Source organism: Bacillus rossius, chromosome 2 (genome assembly GCF_032445375.1).
Source record: "Bacillus rossius redtenbacheri isolate Brsri chromosome 2, Brsri_v3, whole genome shotgun sequence".
Classification (NCBI taxonomy): domain Eukaryota; kingdom Metazoa; phylum Arthropoda; class Insecta; order Phasmatodea; family Bacillidae; genus Bacillus; species Bacillus rossius.
Window position 1 is genome coordinate 22,401,396 of NC_086331.1, and position 20,263 is coordinate 22,421,658.

The 20,263-nt window shown below is 39.8% G+C and overlaps 1 non-coding gene across 1 annotated transcript; it reads left to right on the forward strand.

Moving 5' to 3' along the window:
- Positions 1-1,396: 1,396 nt before the first annotated feature.
- Positions 1,397-1,468, forward strand: Trnat-cgu (transfer RNA threonine (anticodon CGU)). The gene has a single exon. It is a non-coding gene; the product is annotated as a tRNA-Thr (tRNA).
- The last annotated feature ends 18,795 nt before the right edge of the window (positions 1,469-20,263 follow it).

The following is a 20,263-nucleotide window of genomic DNA, read 5'->3' on the forward strand; positions in this document are numbered from 1 at the left end:
CATGCAGTGAAAATGTCGACTTTACGAAACCTGGGACCATAGGTACGATGCTAGGATAGAACCAAAGGTGTATGTTGCAGGAAGAACATACGAATCTACGCGTGTAGTAAAGTACATATTAGGCAGTTGTTTGTGTTTAATGATTCTTCGCAATATGATTCCATGAAATATCATGTTTGTGTAATTTCAAGTTTTGTTCTTCGCAACCAAAAAAAAAAAAAAAAGGACAAAAGTTGGCTGGTTCAACTACCAACTGTCGTCATATTTCTCCAAAAGGGAGCGCCACAGACCGTTAAAGGCCAAAAGGTTGAATCCTTGCAACTACTCGGAAGGTTAAAAAAAGCTGTTTTCCTTTATTTTTCATTTATCAGGGATCCTTTAAGCTAAAGGGTCTTTTAACATAATGTTTTTAATTATTGCAAAAAACGTTTCCTCCTATAGAATGAAACATGCAACATAACGCTGATGTTGCGACAAGAATAACCGACACAATACTTTTTCATCTGGCGTACTGTTTTTGTAATTACGTTCCCCCTCCCCGTCCTTGACAAATGTATGTACTTTCGCTCCTAGACTTTCGCCACTTGGACGCCTAGGCGATAAGTAGTAAATAAACACGTGAATGAAAACTGTACAAGCTGCAGTAGCTTCGCATCTCAAAAATTACAGCAACCAATGCGAAAACCGAACGCAGTAGACAGCCGGGGCGCGTTAGTCATGATGTTCAGTCGTATGCGGTTTCTAAATATCTCCCTGGGGGGAATTAAGCTTCGCCATCTGGCAATTTCAAATGTTTTGATACCGTTCGCAACAAAACTTCCGTCATATATATATTGGTTTGAAGTGGCATATGACTGCTTGATGAAGTTAACACTTGTGAGCTGGTGTGATTATTACGACAGCAGTAGTCGCCCACGTGAAATAATAAGTAATTTCCTCGCGGCACTTACAGATTGGAGCCTGTAAGTAAATATGTGGTTTCACCAGGGTATACAAATAGAACTTGTGGAAGATATTATTTATGCCTTTGCATGCCAAAAATGGGGATAAATAGTTGAAAATTAGAATTACAGCAAAAAAGATGGAAAAATCCAACATATCAGGGTCTAATACCCCTTAAAATATCCTTTGTTTTGGCAAGGTTCTGTAAATAGCTTATCCATCGTTACTTGTCGAAAAACTGTAAGTTGAAATGTGATTCCTGTTTCGGTTGTTTGTGCAACGCCTTCAGCTAGTAAGCTGGCATCACGTGATGCAAGCCTATGATGACGGCCCGCTACGAGAGAGTTTTAATGTCCGCCCGTGTTCGCTCTGTCCATAATGAATAATATATATGAACTTTGGTCTGAAAAAATATTAAGGTTTACTTCATGTGTGGTGACGAAATTTGTCACGGGCCTCTTTAGCTCAGTGGCAGAGCACTGGTCTCGTAAACCAGGTGTCGTGAGTTCAATCCTCATAGGAGGCACGCTGAAATTTTGTTCGTCAATTTTGAATTTATAAATAGGAACATGTGGCACATCCGTCCTGGCGATCATGGATTATCAGTAATGTAATGGGTGCGATACATTGACTAGTGATGAACGAATATTTCGCATTCGCAAAATTCATGCGAATATTTTGCAAACACGAATGTCATAAAAAGCATAATTCTTTAGTGTAAAAATAATATTTAATAAGACAAAAATAGCTTATTGAATTATCTACTGTCAAAGAATTCACAGATTTATTATCCCAGTGTTTCGTTTCTTCGACACATTCTTGAAGCGACATTGTATTTTTTTTTTCACAAAACATTTACAATTTTTTTACAGAGTGTTTTTTTATTTTTTTTTACATTTCATTTACTCTGAAAGAGTTACCTGCGTTTACTACACTAAGCGAGTTCATCACCTATAACTACAGTAAAGAAAATTTACATCAGAGTTTAAACATTATAAGTCTATTTTATTAATTTTTTTCTTCTAACACTAGCTTGGGTATTGATTTGCTGCAGTGGCGTAAATTCGCACTCTGATAAACTTATATTACGTTACACGTTGCAAAGGTCTCGGGTACAAATACAAGATTCTATACGGGCCCATTCCTCGTCGGTTTGCTTGATTTCTAACGTGTGGGTAGCCCCGTCACAATATTCTAGACATCGCGTCGAACCTTGTGGACCAAAAATTTCGTGTTCTGAAGCGAGGATATCACTTTTGAATTTTGTTAAGATGCGCTGATGTGAAATTTTGTTTTTCATTTCGTCCAACGAACACGGAAACTTCATTCCCGGTCTACACAAGTTAACCGCACACTCGCTGCTCACACAATCTTTGACTGTAACTGAAGCTCCTTCGTCAAACAGGTTATTTTGTATATGTAAATGTATGTTGTTGGTACACCTCTCGACGTGATTCACGGCCTCCTCACCGCCTGGTGGCTCGTAAATGTACGTCACTGCATGCAGCATGGGAATAGTACATTGGAAAACTAGCGATGGGCTAAACGTTTCGGACTGGAGTCCGTTATGCTTGTTCGTTGTGGTGTATGTAATTGTCGTAGGCCTAGAATCTTTGATGAGCGTACATGGGGACATCATGCACTTTGTGATTTGCACCTGACTGCCACGTATGCACGTACGATGACTCGAACAATTACATCGCTCCGACCAGCGGAGCACTCTGTTCGAATCCGGTCGACGTAGTTCGTAATAAAACGTGTCGCGTCCTCGCATTTCCACCAACGATTCTTCTCGGCTACGAGTGCACAGATCCTCGAGGTTACATGGGAGTACACTATTTGGGCGGAGGTGGTATACATAGCAGTCTTCTGACTTACATGGTCTATCGTGCACAAAGTCGCACTCGTAAAAGGGATCGTTGGATATTATCGTGTGAACCTTTCCATTACAAAACTGAGTTTGTTTAACACCGTTTGAATTCAAGTACGCCACTCGTCTATTACCGACTATTAATTCGCTGTAAATACTAGTGTCCTAAGTTTGAAAAGGGTGTATGTAGGTTTTCCTCACCTGTGATGGTATCTTCGTCACTTTCCAAGCCACTGTCTGAACTTCTCCACCACGGAAGCGATAAGTCGATAAGGCGAGGTGACTCGGTGTCTGGTAAGATGCCTGTCGTAGCCCGTCGGTTGTAGCCCAACGTTGGTTGACACGTGGAGCTGCTGCTGCTGCTGCTGCTGCTGATGATGATGATGATGATGGGGGGGCTGCACGAGGTTCGAGGCTGGTCGTGGGTGCAGGACTAGATGCGAGGTCGACGGCCGGTGTGAACGCTGCACGAGGCTCGACTCTTGACCCTGACTTTCGCGCTGGACTAGACGTCTGGTCGGTGGTCGGCGTGGATGCTGAACTAGGCCTGCCGCCGTTAAGGCGTAATATTATGAACCGTAACAGCTGTCCCGTGGCCAAGTGTTCATCGTCATCTTGACCTGATGACATATTGTGAAATCAACTGAATGATACAGGAATCGAACAAATATGTAAATTAATGAGTGATTTTTTTCGGTTAATTTTGGAATTTGTCCCGAATTTCTAGGTCAATAAATACAAATTTCCAAATAGGTGGTCATAACGGCTTTATGGAGGCTGGTTGTAAAGGATTTTAAGCCTCTCTGAGAATTTTGAATGTGATTTATTGAAATTATTATTTTTTACATAAAATTATTTGTTTGCATTGCCCAAATTTCGAACCAAGGACAAGAATCAATCAGTATATTGATTGCAAATATATTTAATGAATTTTGGAATTGTTCCCGAATTTCTAGTTGAATAATTACACAAAACCAAGATGGTGCTCAAATGTCAAGATGGCTGTTGTGATAGTAATAATAAATGATTACTGCACTATAGCGGGTAAAATTTTAACTAATATGATGGTAGCACACTCTAGTTGATGAAAACAAGAAGGTGGCCTCCAGCAGACTAAAAAAATATGGCGGATATGACATCATACCAGCTGATGATATATACCTTGGTATTGGTGGTGGGAGTACAGTCGGCAGGTGGATTCTATGGAATAAAGGATCTATTGACATTTTTATCGTATCATACCGGGTTCTTACCAAGGACTTCAAGGCGTAAGTGTGTTTTAAATTGTATTTTTAAAAAAATGTGATTAATACAATTTTATTATAATTTTTGAAATTTTTTCCTAATTTATACCATAAAAATTACTGTTTTCTAAGATGGCGGCCGTAACGAAAAGTGCAAAGGCTCTACGTGGCTACGGGACTACCAGACTTCAAGACTACGAGGCTATGTGGATACGAGTCCACACGTTTGCGACTGGCTACAATGGCTCCATTCAGCAGCGAGAGCTAATTTATCTTATTAAAATAACTTGTTGCAAGTAGTTCCGATTCTTGATACAGTTGGCGCCCCATACTGTGTTGTACAGGCAGTCGCTGTTTTGTGTGGGATGCGGGATGCTCACTCACGATCGCAAGAGGAGAGCTTTGTTAGACACCAAGCAAAAGGAAGCTCGCCTTGCATGATAGTGTTTCTCAGCCATCTTAAGGCATATTATTTGACCGAGTAATTACTTTTTGTTTTAATCTCACCTGATACAATTATTTTGTCTGATTTAGTAACAGAAATTCACTAATTAAATGTAACTCAGCATTTGATTGCAAGTCTAATTAAGTAAAAAAAATTCAATGCAGAAATAGATTTTTCAGAAATAACCATAAGCAGTCGGAGAACATAAGCAGAAGTCTCGCTAGGAATAACCTGGAGAACATGGAGATGCAACAAAATATTGACACGAATAATCAAGATTACACAGAGAAAACCAACAGAAGTCTCGTGAAGAATGACCAGAAGCACACAAAGAAACTCAACAAAATATTGGCAGGAATAATCATGAAGACATGGAGAAAATTATCACAATATCGGCAGGAATAGTCAGGAGCACACTGAGAAAATAAACGTACAATTTCTTAAATCAAGATTAGTGAATAACAAAAAAAAAATACAAAAAAATATCACAAACCAGATTCTGCCAGATTTTGAACTTCTCCTTTGTTCAGCAAGTATAGCTATAGTTCTAGCACAAGCCAGAATTATTGTCATTTTTAAAAATTTTTTTATCATTGTTTAGTTGTTTGTAATTTTTAATTTATTTATTTTGTGATTTGTGATCTTGATTTTGTTAAACATGTGTTTGTTTACTCCATGTGCTCCTGGTTATTCCTGCCAATATTTTGTTGGTTTTCTCCGTGTGATTCTCGTTATTCCTGACGATACTTCTGTTCGTTTTCTTAGTGTGCTTTTGATTATTTATGAAAAATCTAACTCTAAATGAAATTTTTTTACTTATTGAGACATGTAAATTTATTTTGAGTTACATTTAATTAGTGAATTTCTGTAACTAAATAGGCACTTAAAATAATTTTATCAGTTGGAATTCGAAGAAAAAAATTATTACTCAGTCAAATAATGTGCCTTAAGATGGCTGAGAATCACTATAATGCAAGACGAACTTACTTCTCCTTGATGTCTAGCGAAGCCCTCCTTCTCTTGCGATCGTGAGTGAGCATCCCGCATCCCAGATAAAGCAGCGACTGTCAGTACAATGCAGCATGTGGTGCCAACTGTTGCAATATTCGGAACTTCTTACAAAACAAGTTATTTGCATAAGATAAATTAAAACTCGCTGCTGAATTGAGCTAATGTAGCCAGTTGCAGCCTTGTAGACTCGTATACTCGTAGCCTCGTAGTCTTGTAGACTGGTAGTCATTTAGCCTCGTAGTCTCGTAGCCTTGGAACCTTGTAGTCTCCTAGACTTGTCGCTTCGCAGGCAAGAAGCCTGTAGCATTGTAGCCTCGTAGCATGTTGCTATGTAGCCTCGTAGTCTCGTAGCCTCATGGTCTTGTTCTAGTTGGCGCCTAGTAGACTCTTAGTCTTATAGTCCTGTTGCTCGTAGTCTTGTAGTCTATAGCCTCGTAGACCTTTCGTCTTGTAGCTTCGTAGCCAAGTCGCCTTGTAGCCAAACGTTGTTGGAGGAGTTAGGCCTAAGACAGCTAGAGCCGATGACTTTTGGAGCCAATTGTATATGGAGCAAATGATTTTTGGAGCCAATGACTTTTATAGACAAAGACTGTTGGAGCTAAAGACAGTTGGAGCTGATGGCTTTTGGAGCCAATGACTGTTGGAGCCTATGACATTTGGAGACAAAGAATGTTGGATCCAAAGACTTTTGGAGACAATGACGTTTGGAGCAATAGACGTTTGGAGCCAAAGACTGAGGAAGCGAAAAGGTTTTGGAGTCGATGAATTTTGGGAGCCAAAGACTTTTGTTGTCAAAGACAGTTGGACTCATTGTTAGCTACCGTAAACTAACGATTGCAATCTACTGGGTTGAATGCTCGTGAAAATGTACATAATTTTCGTTAACGGTATGTAGTTAAGCCCGTATTATCGTATCCTACTGATGAGATCGTATCCCTGTGGCGAGATCGTATCCCTGTGACGAGATCGTATCACGCCAAGCTGAAATTTCGTCCAAATGTACTTCCTTTTTTATCAAATGCGTGTATAGTGTGTGTATTGTGTGTTCATTGCATGCCCTGTATGTGTATAGCATGCTAGTTGCAAGTTAATTGCGTGATCTGTGTGTGTGTTGCATGTTTATTGCGTGTCGAGTGTATACTGTGTGTCCAATGTGTACTGTGTGTCCATTGTGTGTCCTGTGTGTGTATTGCGTGTACATTGCGTGTCCAGTGTGTGTATTGCGTGTCCAGTGTGTGTATTGCGTGTTCAGTGTGTGTATTGCGTGTCCAGTGTGTGTATTGCATGTCCATTGCGTGTCATGTGTGTCCTTTACTTTTGTTCATTGTGATTTTATTTGTGCTTCTTTTTTGTTAATAGTGCTGCCGATTTAAATTTGCTTCCTTTTTTTTAATGAGCATCGATATGTCTGTAGTCGGGCCATGATTGACCCCGTGGTTCGGAGATGCCTGGACTAAACGCCTGACATTGAACATGACCTGTTAAAAATGTTAGTCGAGTATCAGCGGAATTTTTCTCTTGGCTACTGACTGGATGTGTTTGACCACCTACTGGATGTGCCTGGCTACCAATATAATGTGGCTGGTAAACTATTGGACATGTGTTCCTGGCTACTGCATATATGTGACTGGCCACCGACTTGGCACGCCTTGCCATCAACTGGGCGTTTTAGCCTGACCAACCGACTGACATGCATAGCTTACATCAAGACGTGGCTGGTCACCGATTACGTGCCCGACAACCAACTAGATGTGCTTTGCCACCTGCTGGAGTTGCGTTCCTGGCCACTGATTATATGTGCCTAGACAACCAACTGGATGTGACTGGCCACCGACTGGGCGTACCTTGCCTACCTGATAGATGTGCCTGTCCAACCTATATGATGTGCCTTGTTCATCGACTGGCATATAGCACTGCCTTAAAAACACGTGTCAAGGCAAGTAAAAGATTCGTTTCACCTTCTAAGAAGACTGTAATTTGCTTTTTTTTGTACTTGCGGAAATTATGCAATATTTTTTATTTGTAATATGTTGTTTTTTCTCGAACCTTTTATTTTTGTTTATTTTAATTAAATTAAATTTTATTCTATTAAACAAGGATCGAACCAAGGATGTATATTCATTGAATCAATCATTATTGTAACAAAACATTTTTAAAATTATTTTTGGAATTTTTCCCAAATTTCTAAATTAAAATTTACAGAATTTCAAGATGGCGACCAAGACGACTGACAAGATGGCAGACAACATGGCAGTAAATACAGCTGCATTTTAGCGGGTAAAATTAAACTAATATGATCACAGAACATCAGACGAAAATGATATGGCGACATCCACCAGACGTAAACAAGATGTCTAACACAAGATGGCTGCCGTGACATCATACTGGCTGAGGTAAAATCTTCCTTGGCATTAGTGGCGGGGGTCAGTCTGCTGGTGGCTTCCATGGAGGAAGGATCCGTCGCTTTTTTTAATCGATTGACCTCTCCGTGTTCGAACTGAAGACTCAATGACGTAGGTACGCTATTTAATAAAAATTTTATTAATGATAATTGTTTATAAATTTCAAGACAGCGGCCATAACGAAAATTGCCACGTTGCGGTCCAAGTCAAGGTCCTGATTTCAGCGGCTTAGGGCGGCTTGTTTTTAGGTCTTGAGCAGCTTTTAGGAATTTTCAAGCCGTTTAAATTTTTTTAGGAATAAAATGGAACATTTTCCCTAAAAACTATCATTTTCCCCTCGAAATAGGGACAAAAAAATTTCCTATTTTTTTTTCTTTCGATTTTTCGGCGGAATTTTTTCCCTAAAAACTGAACCTTTTTTGGCAATTTTTTTGGCAAATTTTGAATGTCAAGGTCGAAGTTCAAGGTCAAGATCATGCAAGATGGCCGCCATGACAGAGCGGTCTGTCATTGAACCCATCCTCAATCCTCGCACTGGTACCAGTGCAAGAAAATACTTTTATATACTACTGTCCCTGACCATTGGATTGGTTGTAATGGTCGTGACGACAGAGCTCTTTTATTGCTGGCCTCCACGTTCAACTGACATAATGTCATGCGATTTTTTTTCCCCTTTGAGGCTTTATGAAAAATCGTGTCTACGTTCCGCCGCTACCTAAAGATTTGCCAGAGTTGAGACACAGAATTGAAGAGGCTTTTGCTTCCATTACTCCGAACTTGTTAATCAAAGTCTGGGAAGATTTGGAATTTAGGTTGCATGTGTGCTGTATAACTAAAGGCACACATATTGAACTAGGTTAGTTTACCTTCAATTTGATGTATTATTTTTTGCAAATAGTCAAAATTAAACTTTTAAAGTATATTATTGAAACTGGGACATTCTTTTATGGACACTCTGTATATTACAGCTACAACTTCCCTCTTAGGCGACCATCTAGTATTGCTTTGCAGTTTGAGAGATAAGGGAACAAGTTTTAATAGAACGTCCCATATATTAATGGGTGAAGCAAATAAATTTTACAGGCAATTAAGTTGGCCAATATAGGACTCTGCCTTCAGTGGCAAGATATCAGCATTCACACCAATTATCTGGTAGTTCTAGGTTTTAATAGTAAACCTTGCTCGCTCAGAATGAAGTCTGATAAATTAATAAAAATACGAGCAGTAACGATTAATGTAGGGCTTCTCCCAGGATGTCATTAGGAAATAGGTATCCACAAAACGAAAATACGATAAATAGTAGGGGAAACATGTCTAAACTGACATACCAATTTACTCTCGGCATATAATTCAGAGTCAAACATGGAATAAAATATAATCATTAGATTGACATAGACTCTCACCTATTTTTTTAAATTGGGTTGGGACAAAAATTGTAAACAATATTTCTTAAAATTAATTTTGGCAATTTAAAAATAAGCTAACACTGTCATTTTAGACTTGCATCAGTATAATATGACATATATAAATTATATTTTCCTTTAGATGAAAAACACATTTTAATTGTAAAATACTTAAACCACATTGACTTAAAGAAATCCTATTTAGTTAATCACTCCATTTGTTATTGTAACAGTAAATATAACACAAATAATATTTTTAATTTTCTCAGGAAGTACGGTATATTCACTGTGTGCCCACTTTTTACACTTACAGCATCACATCCAAGTTTCCTTAGGTCTAGACTGATATACAAAGTTCGATGCAACAGAGATAGGGCAGTCATTGTTAGCATAATCTCCAAAAATTACTACTTTGTAGCTGATTTACTTATCCATCTTTACTGTTTTTTTTTTTTGGGCTGACTTCCGCTGATATTTTACGCTCTTCTCTAACTACAGTAGATAGGGACTGGTTTTCAATTTTAAATTATTAGCGAGATCTGGGATAGTATTTTTATCATTAGCATTTTCATATACTTCGTGATCATTATAGCTGTCGTCTAATATTTTTCCTTCATTTATATTCCTCGATGTTGTAGACCCGTCCTCATTATCTTTAGTCAGCTTAGGTCTACAGATATTGCGATGTTTATTCAAGAAATATCGTCGAACAAAGGATTTCTGACACTGACTGCAACTAAATAGTTTTCGGTCCTCTCATGACGTTTAGAATTTTTCTCAAGGTAAACTCCTTGCTGCAGTATCTACAGCGTTGTCCTTTCGATAACGCTACAGGCATCGGACCGGGATCCATATTAGCTTCTGTGATTTATACCAGAAGCATACTGAGAGTTTTAAATTGGAACAGTTACTTAAATAGAATTGTTAATATTTTGTCTCATGCAAGAAACTTATTGCAAGTAGTTCCGATTCTTGCCAACAGATGTCGCCACGTATTTTGTTGAGGAATATATATATATATATATATTTCTATGTGGGATGCGAGATGCTCACTCACGACAGCAAGAGGAGGGCTTCGCTAGACCTCAAGAGGAAGTGAAATAATTTTGCATGATAGTGAAATTTCTTGGATTCATTGTTTTTCAGGGGAAATTAATTATGAACCCGGAAAAAATCTCTTCCATCGTCAATTTGTTCGCGACTCAAACAACTCAAGGGCATCCAACGTTTCCTATGTATGCTGGGGTATTTTTCACGCTAAATCCCGGGATTTGCTGCCATTTGCGCGCCCCTGAATGGCCTACGAAAAAAGAACGCGACTTTTGTATGGGGCCCACCCAGGAAAAGGCTTTTAACACCCTTAAGAAACGCCCTTAAGACCTATCGCCTTCTCCAGTCGCTCACTTCTAGAATCCGAACGACGTCTCGGCACATGCGAGAAGGAAACCTTGGCTTGCTTGTTCGGATTAGAAAAATTTGGGCTCTACCTTCATTGTCGAAAGTTTGATCTGTATACCGACAATCAAGCTCTCAGCTGGCTATTTATCTACCCGCTCCAGCTCGGGAAATTGGGTCGCGGGATTTTGCGGCAGTCTTGTTTTCAATTTAAGCTCCACCATATTAGGGGTAGTGCCAATGTGGTGGCCAATATCTTGTCCCGCATGTTTTTCCCCGACGAGTTTGAGTCGGTTGAATCTCAGCCCGCCGATGAAACCTGCTTCCTTGCTTCATGCAAAATATTTCCTGGGTCGTGCTTTAACATTAGGGACTGTCAGAGAGAGAGAGAGAGAGAGAGAGAGAGAGAGAGAGAGAGTCCTCTCTGTAACAGCATCAGGAAGGATTTGCGCGCAAATAAACCTGTTTTCTACGTTGAGGACAATGGCCTTAATTTTTTTCGAGTAAATCCGGCCGAGCCCGTAAGGCCGTTGTACACGCTGTCTTACGACCCATGGTATTGGCCTACCACCATGCTTCGCTTATTGGCGGCCATCTCGGTATCGAGAAGACCGTCCGCAGTATTTCCGCCCATCTGGCCTGGCCGGAGTTGCGCACTGAAGTGCGTGTTAATGTGCGCGCTTGTCATGACTGCCAAGTGTCCAAACCCCCGCATAATGCTAAGTTGGGTTTGTGTGTGGCCCCTTGGCACGTCATTCACTTAGACATTTTTGGACCACTTACCCATTCACGCAGGGGAAACAATGGTTTGCTAGTCTTGATTGACATTTTCACAAAGTTTGTAATTCTTCTGCTACTTAAAAACATGAAAATCGGTTCCATTGTCAAAGCCCTCAGGGAACAGATTTGTAAATTATTTGGTGGCCCCGCCATTTTAATTTCATACAACGCCTGTTATTTTTAATCTTGTATATATATATATATATATATATATATATATATATAAGGACATGTGCTTTGAGTAGGCAATAAAACCAGTTCACAGTTCCACCCACTTCCCTCAGGGAACCCAATCTGAGTGGGTAAACAAGGTACTTAAGGGCATTCTAACGTACTTTTACCGCTATGACCAGACTTTGTGGGACACGCACTTGGACTTCACTGACGTAGGCCTTAATTCTGCCACACATTCCGCTTCTGGTTACCCTCCATCCGTCCCTTTGCTAGGCAGGGAGCTGATTCAAGCACTCCTCAATGGGGACGCACCACAACGCCGAAATACCACAACGCCTAAATGCCAAATTGTCCACAATGCCGAAATGCCAAATTGACCACAAAGGCGAAATGCCAAATTGTCCACAACGCCGACAGCTAGAAAATTGCTGTGTACCACAACGCCGAATTACCACTACGCCGAAATACACTAACGCCGAAAAATGTCATTGCAGGACTGCCACAAAGGTTAGGTTAGGTTAGACTAGGTTAGGTTGGACTAGGTTAGGTTAGACTAGGTTAGGTTAGACTAGGTTAGGCTAGGTTAGGTTAGGCTAGGCTAGGATAGGCTAGGTTAAGTTAGGTTAGGTTATATTACGCTAGGTTAGGTTAGGTTAGGTAAGGTTAGGTTTGATTGTTGTATTTCGGCGTTAAGGTACATTTAAGTAACACACACAAATTCATTCAGTTGTTATTTCGGCGTTGTGGTACACAGCAGTTTTCTAGCTGTCGGCGTTGTGGTCAATTTTGACATTCGGCGTTATGGTATTTCGGCGTTGTGATAACGACCCCTCCTCAATCAATGGGACTTGCCTCCGCTGAACTCCGCGCTAAATAGTGTGTTGAAAGATGTCACCTGTAATCTACGTAAATCCAGGGAAGCCATCCAATCTGTTTATGACAGAGGTAGAAAGGCTCATGGTTTTTGCACTGGAGACGTAGGCTTGTGTTGCAGTTTCTTATTACCTTTCTTGGTGGCCAGCTCATTACGAAGCTGTTACCTCCTTATTATGGCCTCTTCAGGATTGTAAAGTTCCTTTGGAGCAAAACAGTCTTAATGGGAAAAGTAGATTGTAAGGGCAAATTTAAGAAGGCCCGCGTGACCCCACTTAAATTGTATGGACAGTAATTTGTTTTAAGTTGCCGTTCCTCTTTTTTTATCTCTCTTTCTCTTTGGTCAGGAATTTTTTGCCTTTGTTTTTCCCTCGTTACTGCCGCGCTCATTTATTTTACGGCTGATGTCATCCTCCCTTCTCACCTTCCCGAGGCGTCGCGGAATGTGTCCTTGGAGTCCGCCGCCGCCCGCCTTTGCCGCCTGGACCTCGCCTCGTGTGTCGCCGCCCCTCCCCGCACTCCCTACCCTCCAGACCTACCAGTGAGAGCCACGAGCCCGGCGCACGAGCTTCGCGAGCTCTTCTGTGGCCACCGAGCCCACCGCCGACATCACCTGGAGGCTGTCCACTGCTGACAACTGCTCGCTGCCTTGGCTGGATCTTGGAACCTCCGTCTCCCACTTGCCCCATGGCGGGCGAGACGTGAGTGCTGTACACCTGCCTGCTGCCGGCCACTCGAGCCGCCCCTTCGCCCGCCTGTTCCCGGGGGACCCCAGATGTCACGCCCGCTTGTGCGCCGTGACCACGCCTACTCCCCTGCGAGCTCGCAACCCGCTCGACAGGGAAGCCAAGCAGGCGGCCGCTCCCTCCTCTACCCGGGGTGACAATTATTACCATTGATAGAGAGACGGAATTTTCGCGCATTCATTTAGTCGCAAGCTAGAATGCAAACCTTCACACTCTCGCACTGTGTTCATGATTGGCCAGCAGTTGTTTGGACACGCCCCTCTACGACCGTGAGCCAACGATTCCCAACTAGGAGAGAAGTAAGCGAATCAGGTAGTGCCAAATAACAAGGATAAAAATTTTCTTGCTAAGAAATCAACCAATGGGAAAGTAAACATGGGTCGAGCACACCTATAACTTTGAATTCTATCCTGAGGCCAGAGGAATCCGCGAAATTTCCGGGTCTATAACCATTGAACATACATACATACATACATAATGTATAGAAGTCGCGAACCCAGGTTAAATTTTATGGTCGGTTTCGCAGAAGAATTGTTGTAGTAAGAAGCTACGTCGTTGCGATCACTTCAATCGCTGGGTACCGACATTGTACGCCCCTAGCGGTCTGTGGCCGTACTGGGTTAACCAGCCAAGTCATGCCACCATCCTTCACCACACCTCCCACCCCCTGATGGTTCAAATATCCCGGCAGCTGTTATCAGCGACCTCGAAGCAGCTTTCCTTACCACTGCCTTGAGAACGATGGAACTCCAGGAGATGCCAGCCACTGGGATCATTGAATGGAGGGCTTTTGTACCAGATTTATGTTAAAATTAGCTCCTAAAAACTGTGTGTCGGGCCTACGGTCAGTTTTGCGTTTAAATTATGCTTTAATTATTACCTACTTATTCAAAATTGATTTTGCGTTGATAACATTAGAATGTCAAAAATTTTAAAGGTTAGGAAATGTGTAGACACGGGTTGTTTGAATGCCAGGAACAGTTTACAAGACACATCAATGTTTCGTTATTTTTTTTAGTGAAAGACAAGGACAGGTAGGTTGTGGATTATTACTTGTGTATTTTCGTTACACATTTAATCAGCAGCCAAAAGATATTTTTCGACGATACTTGATAATTTTAAACAGTTCATGTACAAAATCATACACATAGGCCAAGCGTCTCCGAACCAAGAGGTTTCGTTCACCGATATAGACCAACATTTTAAATAGGACATGTTCAATGTCACGACAATATACCAGTCGTCTCCGAAGCATGAAGCCAATCATGGCCATAGTACAGAATAATCTATGCTCATTCATCGACAAAAAGGAAGCAGTTTCTAAAAAGAAAGCACATTAGTAAAAACAAGGAAGTACATTAAGAAAAGAAGCACATATGGACGAAAATTCGACATGGTGTGATAGGATTTCATTACATGAATACGATCTCGCCAATATACAGTAGGCTCCAACTGCACCAATGCTACAAGTGCTACAATGCTCCAAGAGCTCCAATGCTCCAAAGATCTAAAGATCCAATTGCTCCATGAGCTCCTATGTTCCAATTGCTCCAAGACCTCCAATGCTCCAAAATCCATTGGCTCCAAAAGCCAATGCTCCAATTGCTCTAATAGGCTCCAACCACAATAGAACTCTATCCTCACTCAAAAAAGGAGAATTTCACAAGCTGGCAGAAGCTGCTTTGTATAATTTTTTTTATTTTTTTTTATTTTTATAATTATTTTGTATTTTTCTATTTTTTTTATTTTTTATTTTTTTTGGTGATGTTTTCTGATGTTAAAGAAAACTTGCGTTAGTTTTCTCCGTGTGCTCCTGATTATTTCTGCCTATATATATTGTTGGTTTTCTCCGAGTGCTCCTGATTATTCCTGACTAGACATCTGTTGATGATCTCCGAGTGATTCTGGTTATTTGTGAGGAATCGATCTCTGCATGAAATATTTTTTACTTAATGACTCATGCAATTTTATTCAGAGTTACTTTTAATTAGTGAATTGTTGCACCAAATTATCACTAAAAATATTTTTTTTCAAGTGGAATTCAAACAAAAAAAAACATTCATTACTCAGTACAATAATATGCTTTAAGACAGCTGAGAAGCACTATCATGAAAGACAAACTTCCTTCTCCTTGGTGTCTAGCGAAGCCATCCTTCTCTTGCGATCGTTAGGGAGCATCCCGCATCCCACATAAAATAAATAAATATTTTTACCTTAACACAACACAATACGACATCTGATGGCAACAATCGGTACTACTTGCAACAATTTATTTTGCATTAGACAAATTAACTCTCGCCTCTGAATGGAGCCAAAGTTAGTTATAAGGATGTGCCTGGCGACATCAAGACTCCAGTCTACTTGTCGTAGCATCCGAGCACTGCGGACTACTAGGCGGTACGACTACTGTTGAATGCTGGGAAGTAGCGTTATCTTTCCTGCTACACCCACGAGCCGAAGCTGTCAAGATGGCGGACTCTCGCGTGTGGTAGCACGCACCCGCATATGTTTGATTTTCTGGACACCGTGAAATGTACCAAAAATATTCATGTGTGAAATGAAACTTTTATCGAAGTGAAACTACCTTGGAATATATTTCGTAAACTTAAATAATCTTAATATGAAATAAACACAAATTTAAGAATTCATGATTAAACTAGCTTTATTATTTTATTAGTAAAACGTCTCAAAGTTGTAGGTTATGTGTGTCTGTAGCACAACGGTAAAGTGCACGGTGCCAATGAACGAGACATGAAGGCCAACATGACGTTTTTCAGACCCTAGCATTACATTTTATATTTTAATTTTGTATATACTAATGCAAAAATGTTAATATTAATAGTTTTTTCTCTAATTGCTCTAATAACTTTTAATGCATATTTCTTCCATTTGTTCTGTTATCTCATAATAGTTAGGCCTACAGAAATTTAAAAAAATTAAATAAACAATTCAAACAAAAGTAATTAAAAAAGTTACAACTTTCTATTAACTTTGTAACTGAAAGAAATTTACAAGGAAGTGAATGAAGTGAATGTCCATATGTTAGTTATGTTTAAACAAACAATTGATAGGAATGTGAGATAGTTTTCTTTCACTTAGAAATTTAGTTTATGATAAGGACTTCAGTTATTTTTAACTTTGCTTGTTTTTAAGCTATTACTTCAAAAAAATAATGGTTTATTGAAAATACTCAAAAAGTTTAATAAGTTATCCAACACAGTAACAAACTAACACAAAATAACTTATTAAAAAGGTATAAATTGTTGGCAATGTGAACTATTAAGATAAACACATTTATTACTTTGGATGTGGACTAACAATATGAATTAAAAGCATGTTATTTTACGATTAGGTATATTTCACAAGTTTCCTGCATTAAATCAAACACAAATACTCATGTTTACTTCTTAAAACAATATTAGATAAATACATTCCTAGATTAGCCCATCAAGAAGGAAAAATTCATCTCACTTAGTCCAGAGCTGAAGAGAATTTTTTTCAATCGATGACACTGAAGTTGCATTATTTTTGGCAAGTGACTTACAGAAGAAAATTATAAAAAATCAATTCCGCAGTAACATTCTTTTAGAATCAATGGCTTACATTTTTTTGTGTATTTTCAGTATTTGGTTAAATTGACTGCGATTTCTACCCGGATATACAGCCAGTATACAACATAAAATTTAACAAGTAAAAAAGTTATATGAACATTAAAAAATACGTTTTCTTAATTTGGCTTTGGTTGTATTATGACTTCCTTGCTATGTCAAAAGAGAGGTTTTATGTTTTAAAAAAATGTTTAAACAAGCTTTATCCTTCTGAAACTCTAAACACGGTACAACATAAATGAATTAATTTAGATACACAAAAAATAGTAAGTCGTTTTTGTTTGAAGTGCAATTTGTATTCTGTAAAATTAATTTATATTAAAAAAATTTTTCCTGTGTAGGGATTTCAACCAAATTAAAGAACACCTATTTATTCGGAGGCGCACGCTTTGCCAAAGCGCTATCTTTTTTTTTTTTAATTGGCTGGCGGGTGAATTTTCATATCCAACCAGCGAACTATTCCTCCATTATTTACTTAATATTTCATAGAGTTCGACATTTCAATGTGATATTTTCATTGACTTCGTCAAATTAGTGACAAATTTCAACATTTACAAATTTTCACCCGTGCCTTAGCCAGGACTCGAATCCAGAACCCCTCGCATTGTAAGCCAGTGTGCATCCGACTACGCTACGGAGGTCGGCTTAGATTAGCCCATCAATAAAAGCACGACACAAATTGTTGAGAGATTGTTGGTAATCAATATAGCGAGGCCAAAAATTCTTTAACTTATTTTCAAAGTTGCGATTACTCCCTGCTATGACTATTTGAGTTTACAATATGTATTCGAGAACAGTTTTGCTACTAAAAAATTTTCATTTGGCACACCAATACGATTGATGCATATGTTTACGAATTGGGATATATATATTTGTTACTAACAATTTTCATTTGGCACAAATGAAAATTTTTAGAAGCAAAACTGTTCTCGAATACAAATTGTAAACTTAAATAGTCATAGCAGGGAGTAATTGCAAACTTTGAAATATATATATATGTTTATGTTGCAACACGTGGGTTCGCCATGTTGACGACTTGGGTTCGGCGGTAGCGACGACGTGTTCTCACGCCTGTAGGCCTCAGACACAGGCGGGAGTTGAACCGTAGCTAGTCGCTCACGACAACAGTTCGTCATTTTCCAAGCGCCTGTGCACGAGGCTACAATCGCTGGCCACTCTAATGAAGTATAGTCACACCACAGGCACTGTCGTTAATGGGCATAGCATAGCCTCGCAAGCTCTGGTTGCAGAGAGCGTCCGTGGCTTATCGCCACTACTAGAGAATGTCATGACACAAACCGACAACTCTCGCGCCTACCGCCTACTCCAGCCCCAGGACACAGCGCCGGCCCTTTCACTGCCGACGCACCTGCCACGTAAATCTTCGTCACTCGATTGTACACCCATCACTAGAGACCTGCAAAATTCGCGGTTTCGATGGCCTTCAGGATAGACTGCACATACCCCTGTACACTCGGGAAAGTAACGTAAGTTCATTGGCTGCCGACTTGTAAGTCGTCTCAGCTGGTATGTCTGTGATTCGATCCTTCTTTGGCTGAGGGTTTATAACTGGTTGAGATTCGTCCAGATGAACAGTAAGCCAATAGCAAAATTATCTAAGATGTATATGTGTTTGAATTCTAGCCTATCACCGAATGAATCCGCGAATTTTGCAGGTCTCTACCCATCACAATAAATCATGTCAACTTAATTTATTGCAATTTCAATAAGAATATCAACATTTTAAATATAGTTTAGCCAAACTATTGCATAATATAAGTTCCAGATTGGCTTAAAAAATATTTTTTTTATATATATTTGGGGAGAGACCACGGGCCAAACGGTAAGGCACCCCTCTAAAATATTAGGGCCTTGCTAAATAAATGCCCCACGGCTCAGCAAAGTCTATGGCCGCATCGGCTACTATCAGGCATATTTCTAAATCCGTGTGTTGTAGAGTATTTTATTCTGTAAGTTATGATTTTGTTTTGATGTGTAACAGCTGAGCTCTCGGTATATGGAATTTCCTATGAGTAATTTCGTGAATGTAACGGAAGTCGCATGGGACGGAAATGTGTAACCACGGCGCTGCCATCAATGGCGGACGCTGCAAACCAAATTTCACAAAGCCAAAGGGAAACTTTATAATATTAACTGTTTAAGGATTTTAAAACAAGATGGGCAGAATTTTAATGAAATTCCTTGTCTAAAATCATCTCCAAAGCCGGGTATAGTATTATTTCAAGTCTTTTTCGCTTTTATCGGAGCCCTTTTTATAATATAGTTTAAAATTTCGGTGGGCTAATCAAATGTTTCAATAGTCGCTGCAGCTGCTCCGGCAGCAAATTCTAGCAGCGGGTGTGGAAACTACGTGTGATTCTCTTACGTTAAATTTTGTATCCAAGTTTCTTTTTATAATAGTAGTTGCAACATGAGGACACATGAATTCACTCGTTACCGAGGTTAGATGTTAAAAATCTCTGAAGAGTGCTGAAAGATTAGCACACATTTTCTTTTTTCTTTGTGGTAACACACTACCAACTAGCGCAGCATTAATTTCTCGGCGAGCTAAAACAGCCAGGTACATTGTAGCCAGGCTGCTGTGCATGTATTGTATTGTGTAAGTGCTTATTGCTGAAACTATCCATGTGTAAACCTTTGTGTCGATTGTAACCCAGCCTTGATACAGCGGGTGAGAATTTTTCCACGCTAGTCCACGGTATCCATCTCTCCTGCATTATTTTGTAAAAAAGGTTTTATACATAGAAAATAAAAATATTTGAATGGTACATACATTTACAATTCAATTTAATAGTTAATAACTCCATTTTCATGTATATCAACGATACCAAATAATTTTCACAGCGTGTAAACAATTCATGCCGATCCAGGTGGTAACTATGTCTTTGAATATATATACTGTATAGAAGTCGCCAGCCCAAGTTAAAATTTCTAATACGGTTTTGAGGTATTTGGTTAATTCACCGCCGCAATCGCCACCATCTCTAGGGCATCGACTTGTGGTGGTCCCTAGCGGACAAGTGTCGAACTCTTCAAACACCCCTTCCCCCCTCCCGTTGAACGACCTTGAGCTGCAGTGAATGATAGATGGAAGGTGCGGGGAATGACAGCGGGCGACAGTGCTGCGCTCTAACGTGTAAATAACAACTAAGACGATACAGGGCGTTATGGCAGCGCACTGCAGCGGTGAAGTTCCCAAGCTGCTTATCATACGCTGCTGAAAAACGTAGAGTATATCCTATCCACTCGCGACTTCTATACAGTATATATATTCAAAGCTATGTATCAGTAGGCACGGGAAAATTCCGCGGTTTTAATGACATCTAGGATACACTCCCAGATCCCCTAC